General features: G+C 46.9%; 1 long non-coding RNA gene across 1 annotated transcript; it reads right to left on the reverse strand.

The window, feature by feature from the left end:
- Window positions 1-10,753: 10,753 nt before the first annotated feature.
- LOC144050391 (uncharacterized) lies at window positions 10,754-17,331 on the reverse strand. The gene is made up of 2 exons (XR_013293841.1): window positions 16,540-17,331; window positions 10,754-12,068 (listed from the first exon to the last, which is right to left on the reverse strand). It is a non-coding gene; the product is annotated as an uncharacterized LOC144050391 (long non-coding RNA).
- Between the last annotated feature and the right edge of the window lie 287 nt (window positions 17,332-17,618).

Here is a 17,618-nt window from a genome sequence, read left to right on the forward strand (position 1 = left end):
TTGAAATGAATGGTGGGCTACCAGGGATCGAGATTCCCCCATAGAAATGAATGGTGGGCTCCCAGTGGTTGAAATCCCCCATTGAAATGAATGGTGGGCTCCCAGGGGTCAAAATCACCCATAGGAATGAATGGCGGGTTACCAGGGGTTGAAATCCCCCATTGAAATGAATGGCGGGCTACCAGGGGTTGAAATCCCCCATTGAAATGAATGGCGGGCGCCTAGGGGTCGAAATCTCCAAATGAAATGAAATGCGGGCACCTAGGGGTCGAAATCCCCCATTGAAATGAATAGCTGGCTCCCAGTGGTCGAAATCCCCCATTGAAATGAATGACGGGCTCCAAAGGGTAAAAATCCCCCATTGAAATGAATGGCTGTCTCCCAGTGGTCGAAATCCCCCATTGAAATGAATGGAGGGCTCCCAGGGGTCGAAATCCCTCATTGAAATGAATGGCGGGCTACCAGGGGTGGAAATCCCCCATTGAAATGTTTGGCGGGTTACCAGGGGTCGAATTCCACTATTGAAATAAATGGCGGGCGCCCAGGGGTCAAAATCCCCCAATGAAATGTATGGTGGGCACCCAGGGGTCGAATTCCCCCATTTAAATGAATGGTAGGCTACCAAGGGGTCGAAATCCCCCTTAGGAATGAATGGCGGGATACCAGGGGTTGAAATCCCCCATAGGAATGTATGGCGGGGGCGCCTAGGGGTCGAAATCCCCCATTGAAATGAATGGCGGGCTCCCAGGGGTTGAATTCCCCCATTGAAATGAATGGCGGGCGACCAGGAGTCAAAATCCCCCATTGAAATGAAAGGCGGGCGCCTAGGGGTCGAAATCCCCCATTGAAATGAATGGCTGGCTCCCAGTGGTCGAAATCCCCCATTGAAATTAATGGCGGGCAACAAGGGGTCGAAATTCCCTATTGAAATGAATGGCGGGCGCCAAGGAATCAAAATCCCCCATTGAAATGAATAGAGGGCTACCAGGGGTTGAAATCCCCCATTGAAATGAATGGCGGGCTACCAGGGATCGAGATTCCCCCATAGAAATGAATGGTGGGCTCCCAGTGGTCGAAATCCCCCTTTGAAATGAATGGCGGGCTACCAGGGGTCGAATTCCCCCATTTAATTGAATGGTGGGCTCCCAGGGGTCGAAATCCATCATAGGAATGAATGGCAGGTTACCAGGGGTTGAAATCCCCCATTGAAATGAATGGTGGGCTCCCAGTGGTCGAAATCCCCCATTGAAATGAATGGCGGGCTACCAGGGGTCGAATTCCCCGATTTAAATGAATGGTGGGCTCCCAGGGGTCAAAATCACCCATAGGAATGAATGGCGGGTTACCAGGGGTTGAAATCCATCATAGGAATGAATGGCAGGTTACCAGGGGTTGAAATCCCCCATTGAAATGAATGGCGGTCTACCAGGGATCCAGATTCCCCCATAGGAATGAGTGGTGGGGGCGCCTAGAGGTCGAAATCCCCCATTGAAATGAATGACTGGCTCCCAGTGGTCGAAATCCCCCATTGAAATGAATGGCGGGCTCCCAGGGGTCGAATTCCCCCATTGAAATGAATGGCGGGCGACCAGGAGTCGAAATCCCCCATTGAAATGAATGGTGGGCTACCAGGGATCGAGATTCCCCCATAGAAATGAATGGTGGGCTCCCAGTGGTCGAAATCCCCCATTGAAATGAATGGCGGGCTACCAGGGGTCAAATTCCCCCATTTAAATGAATGGTGGTCTCCCAGGGGTCAAAATCACCCATAGGAATGAATGGCGGGTTACCAGGGGTTGAAATCCCCCATTGAAATGAATGGCGGGCTACCAGGGGTTGAAATCCCCCATTGAAATGAATGGCGGGCGCCAAGGAATCAAAATCCCCCATTGAAATGAATAGAGGGCTACCAGGGGTCGAAATCCCCCATTGAAATGAATGGCGGGCTACCAGGGGTCGAATTCCCCGATTTAAATGAATGGTGGGCTCCCAGGGGTCAAAATCACCCATAGGAATGAATGGCGGGTTACCAGGGGTTGAAATCCATCATAGGAATGAATGGCAGGTTACCAGGGGTTGAAATCCCCCATTGAAATGAATGGCGGTCTACCAGGGATCCAGATTCCCCCATAGGAATGAGTGGCGGGGGCGCCTAGGGGTCGAAATCCCCCATTGAAATGAATGACTGGCTCCCAGTGGTCGAAATCCCCCATTGAAATGAATGGCGGGCTCCCAGGGGTCGAATTCCCCCATTGAAATGAATGGCGGGCGACCAGGAGTCGAAATCCCCTATTGAAATGAATGGTGGGCTACCAGGGATCGAGATTCCCCCATAGAAATGAATGGTGGGCTCCCAGTGGTCGAAATCCCCCATTGAAATGAATGGCGGGCTACCAGGGGTCGAATTCCCCGATTTAAATGAATGGTGGGCTCCCAGGGGTCAAAATCACCCATAGGAATGAATGGCGGGTTACCAGGGGTTGAAATCCATCATAGGAATGAATGGCAGGTTACCAGGGGTTGAAATATCCCATTGAAATGAATGGCGGTCTACCAGGGATCCAGATTCCCCCATAGGAATGAGTGGCGGGGGCGCCTAGGGGTCGAAATCCCCCATTGAAATGAATGACTGGCTCCCAGTGGTCGAAATCCCCCATTGAAATGAATGGCGGGCGCCTAGTGGTCGAAATCTCCAAATGAAATGAAATGCGGGCACCTAGGGGTCGAAATCCCCCATTGAAATGAATAGCTGGCTCCCAGTGGTCGAAATCCCCCATTGAAATGAATGACGGGCTCCAAAGGGTAGAAATCCCCCATTGAAATGAATGGCTGTCTCCCAGTGGTCGAAATCCCCCATTAAAATGAATGGAGGGCTCCCAGGGGTCGAAATCCCTCATTGAAATGAATGGCGGGCTACCAGGGGTGGAAATCCCCCATTGAAATGTTTGGCGGGTTACCAGGGGTCGAATTCCACTATTGAAATAAATGGCGGGCGCCCAGGGGTCAAAATCCCCCAATGAAATGTATGGTGGGCACCCAGGGGTCGAATTCCCCCATTTAAATGAATGGTGGGCTACCAAGGGGTCGAAATCCCCCTTAGGAATGAATGGCGGGATACCAGGGGTTGAAATCCCCCATAGGAATGTATGGCGGGGGCGCCTAGGGGTCGAAATCCCCCATTGAAATGAATGGCGGGCTCCCAGGGGTTGAATTCCCCCATTGAAATGAATGGCGGGCGACCAGGAGTCAAAATCCCCCATTGAAATGAAAGGCGGGCGCCTAGGGGTCGAAATCCCCCATTGAAATGAATGGCTGGCTCCCAGTGGTCGAAATCCCCCATTGAAATTAATGGTGGGCAACAAGGGGTCGAAATTCCCTATTGAAATGAATGGCGGACGCCAAGGAATCAAAATCCCCCATTGAAATGAATAGAGGGCTACCAGGGGTCGAAATCCCCCATTGAAATGAATGGCGGGCTACCAGGGATCGAGATTCCCCCATAGAAATGAATGGTGGGCTCCCAGTGGTCGAAATCCCCCTTTGAAATGAATGGCGGGCTACCAGGGGTCGAATTCCCCCATTTAATTGAATGGTGGGCTCCCAGGGGTCGAAATCCATCATAGGAATGAATGGCAGGTTACCAGGGGTTGAAATCCCCCATTGAAATGAATGGCGGGCTACCAGGGATCGAGATTCCCCCATAGAAATGAATGGTGGGCTCCCAGGGGTCAAAATCACCCATAGGAATGAATGGCGGGTTACCAGGGGTTGAAATCCCCCATTGAAATGAATGGTGGGCTATCAAGGGTTGAAATCCCCCATTGAAATGAATGGCGGGCACCTAGGGGTCGAAATCCCCCATTGAAATGAATGGCTGGCTCCCAGTGGTCGAAATCCCTCATTGAAATGAATGGCGGGCTACCACAGGTGGAAATCCCCCATTGAAATGTTTGGCGGGTTACCAGGGGTCGAATTCCACTATTGAAATAAATGGCGGGCGCCCAGGGGTCAAAATCCCCCAATGAAATGAATGGCGGGCTACCAGGGGTCGAAATCCCCCATTGAATTGTATGGCGGGCACCCAGGGGTCGAATTCCCCCATTGAAATGAATGGCGGGGGCCTAGGGGTCGAAATCCCCCATTGAAATGAATGGAGGGCTCCCAGGGGTCGAAATCCCTCATTGAAATGAATGGCAGGTTACCAGGGGTTGAAATCCCCCATTGAAATAAATGGCGGGCTACCAGGGATCGAGATTCCCCCATAGAAATGAATGGTGGGCTCCCAGTGGTCGAAATCCCCCATTGAAATTAATGGCGGGCTAACAGGGGTCGAATTCTCCAATTTAAATGAATGGTGGGCTCCCAGGTGTTGAAATCCATCATAGGAATGAATGGCAGGTTACCAGGGGTTGAAATCCCCCATTGAAATGAATGGCGGTCTACCAGGGATCGAGATTCCCCCCTAGGAATGAGTGGCGGGGGCGCCTAGGGGTCCAAATCCCCCATTGAAATGAATGGCTGTCTCCCAGTGGTCGAAATCCCCCATTGAAATGAAATGCGGGCTCCCAGGGGTCGAATTCCCCCATTGAAATGAATGGCGGGCGACCAGGAGTCGAAATCCCCCATTGAAATGAATGGTGGGCTACCAGGGATCGAGATTCCCCCATAGAAATGAATGCTGGGCTCCCAGTGGTCGAAATCCCCCATTGAAATGAATGGCGGGCTACCAGGGGTCGAATTCCCCGATTTAAATGAATGGTGGGCTCCCAGGGGTCAAAATCACCCATAGGAATGAATGGCGGGTTACCAGGGGTTGAAATCCATCATAGGAATGAATGGCAGGTTACCAGGGGTTGAAATCCCCCATTGAAATGAATGGCGGTCTACCAGGGATCCAGATTCCCCCATAGGAATGAGTGGCGGGGGCGCCTAGGGGTCGAAATCCCCCATTGAAATGAATGACTGGCTCCCAGTGGTCGAAATCCCCCATTGAAATGAATGGCGGGCTCCCAGGGGTCGAATTCCCCCATTGAAATGAATGGCGGGCGACCAGGAGTCGAAATCCCCTATTGAAATGAATGGTGGGCTACCAGGGATCGAGATTCCCCCATAGAAATGAATGGTGGGCTCCCAGTGGTCGAAATCCCCCATTGAAATGAATGGCGGGCTACCAGGGGTCGAATTCCCCGATTTAAATGAATGGTGGGCTCCCAGGGGTCAAAATCACCCATAGGAATGAATGGCGGGTTACCAGGGGTTGAAATCCATCATAGGAATGAATGGCAGGTTACCAGGGGTTGAAATATCCCATTGAAATGAATGGCGGTCTACCAGGGATCCAGATTCCCCCATAGGAATGAGTGGCGGGGGCGCCTAGGGGTCGAAATCCCCCATTGAAATGAATGACTGGCTCCCAGTGGTCGAAATCCCCCATTGAAATGAATGGCGGGCTCCCAGGGGTCGAATTCCCCCATTGAAATGAATGGCGGGCGACCAGGAGTCGAAATCCCCCATTGAAATGAATGGTGGGCTACCAGGGATCGAGATTCCCCCATATAAATGAATGGTGGGCTCCCAGTGGTCGAAATCCCCCATTGAAATGAATGGCGGGCTACCAGGGGTCGAATTCCCCCATTTAAATGAATGGTGGGCTCCCAGGGGTCAAAATCACCCATAGGAATGAATGGCGGGTTACCAGGGGTTGAAATCACCCATTGAAATGAATGGCGGGCTACCAGGGGTTGAAATCCCCCATTGAAATGAATGGCGGGCGCCTAGGGGTCGAAATCTCCCAATGAAATGAAATGCGGGCACCTAGGGGTAGAAATCCCCCATTGAAATGAATGGCTGGCTCCCAGTGGTCGAAATCCCCCATTGAAATGAATGGAGGGCTCCCAGGGGTCGAAATCCCTCATTGAAATGAATGGCGGGCTACCAGGGGTGGATATCCCCCATTGAAATGTTTGGCGGGTTACCAGGGGTCGTATTCCACTATTGAAATAAATGGCGGGCGCCCAGGGGTCAAAATCCCCCAATGAAATGTATGGTGGGCACCCAGGGGTCGAATTCCCCCATTTAAATGAATGGTGGGCTACCAAGGGGTTGAAATCCCCCATAGGAATGTATGGCGGGGGCGCCTAGGGGTCGAAATCCCCCATTGAAATTAATGGCGGGCAACAAGGGGTCCAAATTCCCTATTGAAATGAATGGCGGGCGCCAAGGAATCAAAATCCCCCATTGAAATGAATAGAGGGCTACCAGGGGTCGAAATCCCCCATTGAAATGAATGGCGGGCTACCAGGGATCGAGATTCCCCCATAGAAATGAATGGTGGGCTCCCAGTGGTCGAAATCCCCCTTTGAAATGAATGGCGGGCTACCAGGGGTCGAATTCCCCCATTTAATTGAATGGTGGGCTCCCAGGGGTCAAAATCACCCATAGGAATGAATGGCGGGTTACCAGGGGTTGAAATCCCCCATTGAAATGAATGGTGGGCTATCAGGGGTTGAAATCCCCCATTGAAATGAATGGCGGGCACCTAGGGGTCGAAATCCCCCATTGAAATGAATGGCTGGCTCCCAGTGGTCGAAATCCCTCATTGAAATGAATGGCGGGCTACCACGGGTGGAAATCCCCCATTGAAATGTTTGGCGGGTTACCAGGGGTCGAATTCCACTATTGAAATAAATGGCAGGCGCCCAGGGGTCAAAATCCCCCAATGAAATGAATGGCGGGCTACCAGGGGTCGAAATCCCCCATTGAAATGTATGGCGGGCACCCAGGGGTCGAATTCCCCCATTGAAATGAATGGCGGGGGCCTAGGGGTCGAAATCCCCCATTGAAATGAATGAAGGGCTCCCAGGGGTCGAAATCCCTCATTGAAATGAATGGCAGGTTACCAGGGGTTGAAATCCCCCATTGAAATGAAAGGCGGGCTACCAGGGATCGAGATTCCCCCATAGAAATGAATGGTGGGCTCCCAGTGGTCGAAATCCCCCATTGAAATTAATGGCGGGCTAACAGGGGTCGAATTCTCCAATTTAAATGAATGGTGGGCTCCCAGGGGTTGAAATCCCCCATTGAAATGAATGGCGGTCTACCAGGGATCGAGATTCCCCCCTAGGAATGAGTGGCGGGGGCGCCTAGGGGTCGAAATCCCCCATTGAAATGAATGGCTGTCTCAAAGTGGTCGAAATCCCCCATTGAAATGAATGGCGGGCTCCCAGGGGTCGAATTCCCCCATTGAAATGAATGGCGGGCGACCAGGAGTCGAAATCCCCCATTGAAATGAATGGTGGGCTACCAGGGATCGAGATTCCCCCATAGAAATGAATGGTGGGCTCCCAGTGGTCGAAATCCCCCATTGAAATGAATGGCGGGCTACCAGGGGTCGAATTCCCCGATTTAAATGAATGGTGGGCTCCCAGGGGTCAAAATCACCCATAGGAATGAATGGCGGGTTACCAGGGGTTGAAATCCATCATAGGAATGAATGGCAGGTTACCAGGGGTTGAAATCCCCCATTGAAATGAATGGCGGTCTACCAGGGATCCAGATTCCCCCATAGGAATGAGTGGCGGGGGCGCCTAGGGGTCGAAATCCCCCATTGAAATGAATGACTGGCTCCCAGTGGTCGAAATCCCCCATTGAAATGAATGGCGGGCTCCCAGGGGTCGAATTCCCCCATTGAAATGAATGGCGGGCGACCAGGAGTCGAAATCCCCCATTGAAATGAATGGTGGGCTACCAGGGATCGAGATTCCCCCATAGAAATGAATGGTGGGCTCCCAGTGGTCGAAATCCCCCATTGAAATGAATGGCGGGCTACCAGGGGTCGAATTCCCCCATTTAAATGAATGGTGGGCTCCCAGGGGTCCAAATCACCCATAGGAATGAATGGCGGGTTACCAGGGGTTGAAATCACCCATTGAAATGAATGGCGGGCTACCAGGGGTTGAAATCCCCCATTGAAATGAATGGCGGGCGCCTAGGGGTCGAAATCTCCCAATGAAATGAAATGCGGGCACCTAGGGGTCGAAATCCCCCATTGAAATGAATGGCTGGCTCCCAGTGGTCGAAATCCCCCATTGAAATGAATGGAGGGCTCCCAGGGGTCGAAATCCCTCATTGAAATGAATAGCGGGCTACCACGGGTTGAAATCCCCCATTGAAATGTTTGGCGGGTTACCAGGGGTCGAATTCCACTATTGAAATAAATGGCGGGCGCCCAGGGGTCAAAATCCCCCAATGAAATGAATGGCGGGCTACCAGGGGTCGAAATCCCCCATTGAAATGTATGGCGGGCACCCAGGGGTCGAATTCCCCCATTTAAATTGGTGGGCTCCCAGGGGTTGAAATCCCCCATAGGAATGAATGGCGGGATACCAGGGGTTGAAATCCCCCATAGGAATGTATGGCGGGGGCGCCTAGGGGTCGAAATCCCCCATTGAAATGAATGGCGGGCTCCCAGGGGTTGAATTCCCCCATTGAAATGAATGGCGGGCAACCAGGAGTCAAAATCCCCCATTGAAATGAATGGCGGGCGCCTAGGGGTCGAAATCCCGCATTGAAATGAATGGCTGGCTCCCAGTGGTCGAAATCCCCCATTGAAATTATTGGCGGGCAACCAGGGGTCGAAATTCCCTATTGAAATGAATGGCGGGCGCCAAGGAATCAAAATCCCCCATTGAAATGAATAGAGGGCTACCAGGGGTCGAAATCCCCCATTGAAATGAATGGCGGGCTACCAGGGATCGATATTCCCCCATAGAAATGAATGGTGGGCTCCCAGTGGTCGAAATCCCCCTTTGAAATGAACGGCGGGCTACCAGGGGTCGAATTCCCCCATTTAAATGAATGGTGGGCTCCCAGGGGTCAAATTCCATCATAGGAATGAATGGCAGGTTACCAGGGGTTGAAATCCCCCATTGAAATGAATGGCGGTCTACCAGGGATCGAGATTCCCCCATAGGAATGAATGACGGGGGCGCCTAGGGGTCGAAATCCCCCATTGAAATGAATGGCAGGATCCCAGGGGTCGAATTCCCCCATTGAAATGAATGGCAGGCAACCAGGGGTCAAATTTCCCTATTGAAATGAATGGCGGGCGCCAAGGAATCAAAATCCCCCATTGAAATGAATGGCGGGCTACCAGGGGTCGAAATCCCCCATTGAGATGAATGGCGGGCTACCAGGGATCGAGATTCCCCCATAGAAATGAATGGTGGGCTCCCAGTGGTCGAAATCCCCCATTGAAATGAATGGCGGGCTACCAGGGGTCGAATTCCCCCATTTAATTGAATGGTGGGCTCCCAGGGGTCGAAATCCATCATAGGAATGAATGGCAGGTTACCAGGGGTTTAAATCCCCCATTGAAATGAATGGCGGTCTACCAGGGATCGAGATTCCCCCATAGGAATGAATGGCGGGTGCGCCTAGGGGTCGAAATCCCCCATTGAAATGAATGGCTGGCTCCCAGTGGTCTTAATCCCCATTGAAATTAATGGCGGGCTCCCAGGGGTCGAATTCCCCCATTGAAATGAATGGTGGGCGACCAGGAGTCAAAACCCCCATTGAAATGAATGGCGGGCGCCTAGGGGTCGAAATCCCCCATTGAAATGAATGGCTGGCTCCCAGTGGTCGAAATCCCCCATTGAAATGAATGGCGGGCTACCAGGGATCGAGATTCCCCCATAGAAATGAATGGTGGGTTCCCAGTGGTCGAAATCCCCCATTGAAATTAATGGCGGGCTACCAGGGGTCGAATTCTCCAATTTAAATGAATGGTGGGCTCCCAGGGGTTGAAATCCATCATAGGAATGAATGGCAGGTTACCAGGGGTTGAAATCCCCCATTGAAATGAATGGCGGTCTACCAGGGATCGAGATTCCCCCATAGGAATGAGTGGCGGGGTCGCCTAGGGGTCGAATTCCCCCATTGAAATGAATGGCGGGCGACCAGGAGTCGAAATCCCCCATTGAAATGAATGGTGGGCTACCAGGGATCGAGATTCCCCCATAGAAATGAATGGTGGGCTCCCAGTGGTCGAAATCCCCCATTGAAATGAATGGCTGGCTCCCAGTGGTGGAAATCCCCCATTGAAATGAATGGCGGGCTCCCAGGGGTTGAATTCCCCCATTGAAATGAATGGCGGGCGACCAGGAGTCAAAATCCCCCATTGAAATGAAAGGCGGGCGCCTAGGGGTCGAAATCCCCCATTGAAATGAATGGCTGGCTCCCAGTGGTCGAAATCCCCCATTGAAATTAATGGCGGGCAACAAGGGGTCGAAATCCCCCATTGAAATGAATGGCGGGCTACCAGGGATCGAGATTCCCCCATAGAAATGAATGGTGGGCTCCCAGTGGTCGAAATCCTCCTTTGAAATGAATGGCGGGCTACCAGGGGTCGAATTCTCCAATTTAAATGAATGGTGGGCTCCCAGGGGTTGAAATCCATCATAGGAATTAATGGCAGGTTACCAGGGGTTGAAATCCCCCATTGAAATGAATGGCGGTCTACCAGGGATCGAGATTCCCCCATAGGAATGAGTGGCGGGGGCGCCTAGGGGTCGAAATCCCCCATTGAAATGAATGGCTGGCTCCCAGTGGTCTTAATCCCCCATTGAAATTAATGGCGGGCTCCCAGGGGTCGAATTCCCCCATTGAAATGAATGGTGGGCGATGAAGGAATATTAAATTACTATATTAAATGTAATCTTTGCGTGTCCAAAATAATTGTATTCAGGATCTGATGAAGAAGTTTTCCTGCAAGAATTTATTTAGAGGCCTCTAAAGACACAGTCAGAATATCACATCAGAATGCAACGTGATGATTCCAAGTGTGTGACAATTGTATGAACATCGACTCATTTATACAAAAAAGATAAAAGGTTCCTCCTCCTGGCTCTTGATTGAACAAAGGGCAGACATGTCATCTCCTAGTGACCAAATGTGTGATGTTATTAGCAAACAGACGTGATGTTATTAGTAAACAGACATTTACATACAGTTCCCCTTCTTGACTGGGGGAGAAATGCAATTAGGATCTAACCCCAGACTTTTAGTCTCTAATGCCAAAAGACTCTGACACATCATGCACATTGCCCCTCCAACAGCATTTGAGGGTACAAAGATCAAATAAAGTTCACAAAATCATTACTCCACTGTATTCTTTTAAACACTCATGCTTATATCACATTGATATGCCTATAAGTAAATTCAAAAACAGTAAAACATCAAATTGAAAATATTAAATGTCTTCAGTCCTACCATTGAACTTCTATAAGTTCAAAAACCGGACATTTAATCCCACAATAGTCTAGAGAGAAAGTCCAGCGCGAATCTTGATCGTCGCAAAAATGAAGCAATGTTTATGTGTGGAGTTCAGAAAATAAGAATAGCAGGTGAGAGAGAAAGAGAAAGAGAGAGAGAGAAAGATAGAGGGGCTTAGCAGTCAAAATTCAGTTTGATTCATTAAAAAATTCGGTGGAAGGGGCATAATAAATGTGAGGCATAACACTATGTGATGTGGTTAAGTGTCACGACGCAATAGCAGATGTGTCTGTCCCTCGAAGCCATCTCCTGATGAAGGTCTTGTTGAATGAAAAGTGCGTTCGACAGTTGGTCAAAATTTTTTAAGAAGAGGCGTTTGTCAGCCTCTTTCCGAACCCTGGCTCACTGCCAGAAATCGCAGGAAAGGTCACGGGACTTCATTCCCAGTGTGACTCAATCCTTGTGAATTGATGAAAAGGGGATTTGAGTGATTTCCCCCTTTCAAACAGCAGATTGACATTTGATCAGCTTTTCCAACTGTGTCAATCCGTGCCCAGGGAAAAGGCACTCCAATGAATCTTCTTTCAGCGACCTCCTCCTTGTCCTTGGGCAGCTTGTCAGGTAGACACTGGAACCGGGTGTGGTGGGATCCGTTAGATGGCTCCAATTGGTGTGGACGCAGATCAGCAGCTTAGTCAACCCCCTCAGTTGGTTTCAATTGATGTGATTTGATGAGCCTGGGACCTCGTGGCTCACGTGGTGGATGTGACCCCCACCATTATGATCAGCAAACCAATCTGTGTGCAAAATCATTTTCATTTAGTCACTCATAACATATAGTCTTCATTCTTTACTTTGAAAAGAGCACCTGGTAATTTTTAGCAAATGTTAATTGTTTAAGTTCTGTAGGTCCTGAAACATGCTGTTGGACACGGAAAAAGTTATTTTTGTTGTGGCATTCAAACAGAATCCGTTTAATGACATTTGTACATTCAATGGCATAATAATGAAAGTCTTGTTGCCATTGAAACTTTATGAGGCCAATTGTTTAATATTTCTATTTTTCTTTAATGTCCTTGAGATCAGAGATAATATATGTTTTAATCAATGCCTTTTCTATATCTTATGAAGTTTTGTTTTTTCAAGTGGGTTTGTCTGATCCAATCATCCTAGGAAACCCTTATGATGGTAGATAATGATTAATCAAATATTTTACCATGATATTTACTGTTGTAGATTTTAGCATAAATGTGCTCTTTGTTGTACATCAAATTTCTGTATTTTTAATGCTGGTTTCTTATTATAGCAGTGTAAATCATTTAAAAACAACATCATCTTAACTCAGAACTATTCATGTCCGGCCGGGCCATGAACAGTCTGAGAAGAGATTTATACTTATACCTTAAATAAACACTGCAGTTCATTTTTAACAACTTGTCTCATGAAAAAATGTCACCCAGGTGTGTCAATGTTCCTTCCACACCTAAATGGCATATTCCATGGGCTCTAGAAATTATACTTTTCAATCGTTTCTGAGATGGAACATACTTACCGTATTTCTGCTATAAGGGTCGTCTTTTGTCATCTTTGTAGAACTTACTTTTCCTCCCATGGTCAAATCCTCCAATTCTCCGCTCCATTCTTTGCCTGTAAATTCCTCACACCAAACTTCATTCTCACATCAGACTTCCTTTTGATACACCGACAGACCAGTCATTCTCACATCAGACAGACCAGTCATTCTCACATCAGACTTCCTTTTCAACAAACTCAGACAGACCAATCATTCCCCCATCTGATAAAGATCAATTTTGATCATTTCAGACCTGAATGTGAAAACTGCAGCCGCTTCCAAATTGCTGCTTCAAAGAGGAAAAACAGACACCTTGTGTCCTGTAGATTAAAAAACAACCAAATTGTGACAATTTGGCCAACACCAGAACTATAAAAAGATTTCCAGCTGAGCTAGCCAGGAGCCATCAAAACAAAAGCCTTTGAGGCAAGAGTTTGTAATGTAAATTTGAATCCTGTAGATTAGAAAAACAACCAACTTAAGCAGATGTAAATTAAGATCCTGCAGCGGAGGACTTTTAGGGTCAGGAAGAGAAGAATTATTATTATTATTATTTTTTTTTTTAAACAACCCATTAATCTATTGCAGGTCACAAATCTTCCAAATATCTGCCATCTCAACTAGTAAAAGGAACGAGTTATAATCAGAAAAACAAAACAAAATCCCTACTTTAAACCTACCAAAAAGTATTCTTAAGATGCTAACTAACCTCACCTCTTCTACAGAGTAGTGGGGGCTTGTAAAAACACAGCAGGGAACTTTGCCTTTGTGCATTCCCCGTGGAATCCAAAGATCAGTGCTGTTGAGCTTAATCAAAATTAAAAATTTAACCAGCAAATTTGCCGTAAGTGTTCCATATCTGAGTCCACTCTGAGAAGCCAAAGTTATAAAAGAGAAATGGGGGAAAAAAATAGAAGGCCAAATTCAACAAGCATCGAACAACGGAAAATATAGTATTTAAGGATTAGAATGAATTTTGTACTACCTTAATTCACATAAACTGTTCTCAATTTCCGAAACTGCGTTGCTATAGATCACATCTCCTTTCTGACATAGTACAGAGTGCAAATGTCTACAAACAGAATACAACATACGACCTCAGGCACCAAACTCAGATGATTCCAGAACTTTGAGTCCACAACTGTAGTTCATATTCCTTCCTGTCCTTGTCGATAGCAGTTTATGCAGGGCAAAGTTCAAAGCGGGCACTGGGCTTTGTGTACTGGAGTTCTCAGGAAAAGTTCATCATGACAGAATCGATGGTTATCCTGTCTGCTCAAAAAGTTGCTGGACATTATGCTCAAACAATGCATAAGAGTCATTGAACAGTCACAGGACGAGCGGATTTACAGTGTACCATCCTTTTTGCAGTCCGTGTGGTCACTTCCCCCCCGAAAGTGACCATTGTTCAGTTCGCCGTCCACTCTGAACATCAAGCATAGCAGGAGAATGCTGTTCATTCCATTTTCAGCACTTTTCGGTTGAGTCACCCAAGTGAAACACCTTTCAGTCAAAGATTGAACCTGCCTGAAACATTTATACACTCAGAACAGACAGAGGGAGATGAGATCATAGCAAGAGAACACTGCTTGTTGTCATTCAATTTCCAAGAAAAAATAAATAAAAAATTCCCCCAAAATCGTTTGTTTTTCAAACTATTTTTAATTGATTCATTTATTTAATTTTGTGGTTTTATTTGAATTTGATCACTACACTATAGCAAGTAGTAGTACTATATTTACGCATATGTCTACCATAGACATCTTCATTATGTGTTACCTCAAATTTAAGAAAATGTGACAGCTGTCAGTCTGGCCACTTGGATGGAAGTCCTTTCCAGACTTCTAGAATGGGACTCAGATAAAGACAAAGGTTAAATCATTTTCACACTTACGAATAAGTTATCAGAGATGCAGGGGAAATATAAAATCAAAAATGAAAAGTCTATTTCAATTAAAATTTGGTTTTATTACTTATTCAACTATATTAAAATTTGGTTTTATTACTCATTCAACTATAAAAACACAGATCTGATTTTAAAAATAATATGATAGTGGCCTGTAGTTAACACCTAGACCTCTATATCCTTCCGCATAGCAGGACCAATTTGATCTTAACAGATTAGCATTAGAAGACCCCTGCTATTCACACACAACAGACTACAAGTTTCCCAAATGGAGACAATGGAAGAGAGGACTAAACGTATCACACCCCCCTGTCCTTTTTTATCTAGTTTAATTTAATTTTAACAGACAACAGTACAAATCACCACCTTCTTAAAACAGCAGCTCACGGCCCCCATCCTTTCAAAATATGCAGATTTCCTGCTACCATTCTTTTTCACCCTTTTTTGAGGACAAAGAAACTGGAGAGAGAGGAAATTTTTTCCACCTCTTTTCCATTGAAATCTACTCTTTTCCTCTTCCTACAAAACGCCATTCATATACATCCTATCTTATCTCGCTCATTTTTGGAGACACAAAATACCTGCCTTCCAACAAACTCAGTCCTTCTTTCACTTACTGTAACTTCAGTTTCCTCTCCCTTGTCATAAAGGCATTGAGGAGAAAAAACACAAAAACAAGAAGAAATCAAATCCCCCCTTTAAACTCACAATTCACACATGCTTCACATATTCATAGTTTCAACAAACACTCACACAACACACACTCCTCAACTTAATTCAGTGGCGTCTCAGTTGTTGAACCACAGACGAACACAAACCTCTCCGAAGTGCGCACTCATTTGTAAAATACACCGTTTATTCGTCTAATAATAACTTCACCACGTACTTATAGCTCAAATGTCGACTTATTCGCGCACAATCCATCGCAACGTTACGGCTGCGACACAGACACGTCGCGCACATTGTAAGACAACCAACGAAAAACCGCGTGGCCACAACACACCATGGAGCTTAACAAACAAACAAACAAACGCGTTCACTCAACAATTCATTTCTAAGCCAAGAGCTCTCGCTTGGTTCAAATTTTCCCCCCGGGTCATCTTTCACAGTCAACACTTCATCCAATTTATGTTCCAATTTCTTAACAGATGCGGCTGCCCGCAGCTAACTCATCCTTAGCCTTAAAAACAGATTCGCACGGTAGCATCTTACCAAAAATTCATCTCCTGCGCAAAACTCGTACGCTGTCAGAGCCGCTAGCTTAGCATCAGTTTCCTCATTCTCAAAATCACTTAACATCGTCATCTGCGCACCGTCTAACTTTTCTTCCATTCGAAGAAACTTATAGAAGTGTTTTTCACGGAGGTAATCAGCGTCTGGCGCTGTTTACACAATCAAATTCCACAAACACACCACACTTTACAACGGTGAGAACCAACCACTATCACAATTCGTGCGCATTCATACATTTAAAAGAGTTTCATACTTACGTTGACGCCGTGGTGGAAATGCGTCCAGCATCATGAACTCACTGTTCGCTTAGCGACCAATTCTGACTCTCGACCGGAAGTCTATGCAAACCTCCTTAGTTACGGTCAATTTTTTCCGTCCATAATATGTAGTAATTAGTCGTTTTTAATATTTATAAAGTCAGTGACGTCTCACTTATTATACTACGATATAACAGATCAAAAGTATTCTCATTAATCCCCCCAAAAAAAAAAATATATATTTTTTTTTTTTTTCAGACAAACACAAACAAGACGAAAACGAAACAGATATTAAATACCTTTTGCGCGACTTCAACAAATATATCCGGATCTTCACGGGCGGCTTAAACCACACAGCTCTCGAACGTAACAATGTACGGACGGCTAATATTACACCACACACCGTTAATATACGGGTGTTCAACACAGCAGACGCCTTGTGTGATCAACACAGGCCGCTTAAAGCACAACACACACACAACAGCACTCACTTAAGTGTGATCAACACTTAGCGGCTAATAACACAACTACAATCAACCCAACAGCCAATCCCCCGTGGTACCCAATGTCACATGCCGTTTTAAACGGCGAAGCGCTTCGACTTGACGTCACTTCCGTAAACACGGGGCATTTCCATGCGCGACTTAATATTTTCCCGGCTTCTGATTTAACACAACAGACACTCACCGAGGAATTATGTCCCTCGGTTCAATAACTCCACACAGCACACACCTTGTTACCACACAGGCGGCTAATCCACTCCGCACTCCCAGTATCTTATATACTGACGGCTTATTCATACGAAGAAATAAAAACACAACCTATTCCACCGCGGAAAAAACTCCCATGCATGGTTCAATGTCGTAGTAATTTTCAAAATCGAGGACTTTCCGTCCCACCGTAAGAAATATTACTACAACCCCCCTAACTTGTTCACAGATCCCAAATACAACTTAGCACAGACGAAATGCAACTGTATTGATCCCAAACAACCAGAATTTCTCTACGTGGATAAAATGTCCACTCACCTTGTTAATATTTTTGCGCTTTAGAAATCCGGTGTTCAGGATCAATCACAGCTGTTGAAAAACGTCTCAATAAGTCCACGTCGGCGTCACCATTTTGTAGGAATATTAAATTACTATATTAAATGTAATCTTTGCGTGTCCAAAATAATTGTATTCAGGATCTGATGAAGAAGTTTTCCTGCAAGAATTTATTTAGAGGCCTCTAAAGACACAGTCAGAATATCACATCAGAATGCAACGTGATGATTCCAAGTGTGTGACAATCGTATGAACATCGACTCATTTATACAAAAAAGATAAAAGGTTCCTCCTCCTGGCTCTTGATTGAACAAAGGGCAGACATGTCATCT

The sequence above is a fragment of the Vanacampus margaritifer genome, chromosome 4 (assembly GCF_051991255.1).
Source record: "Vanacampus margaritifer isolate UIUO_Vmar chromosome 4, RoL_Vmar_1.0, whole genome shotgun sequence".
NCBI lineage: Eukaryota > Metazoa > Chordata > Actinopteri > Syngnathiformes > Syngnathidae > Vanacampus > Vanacampus margaritifer.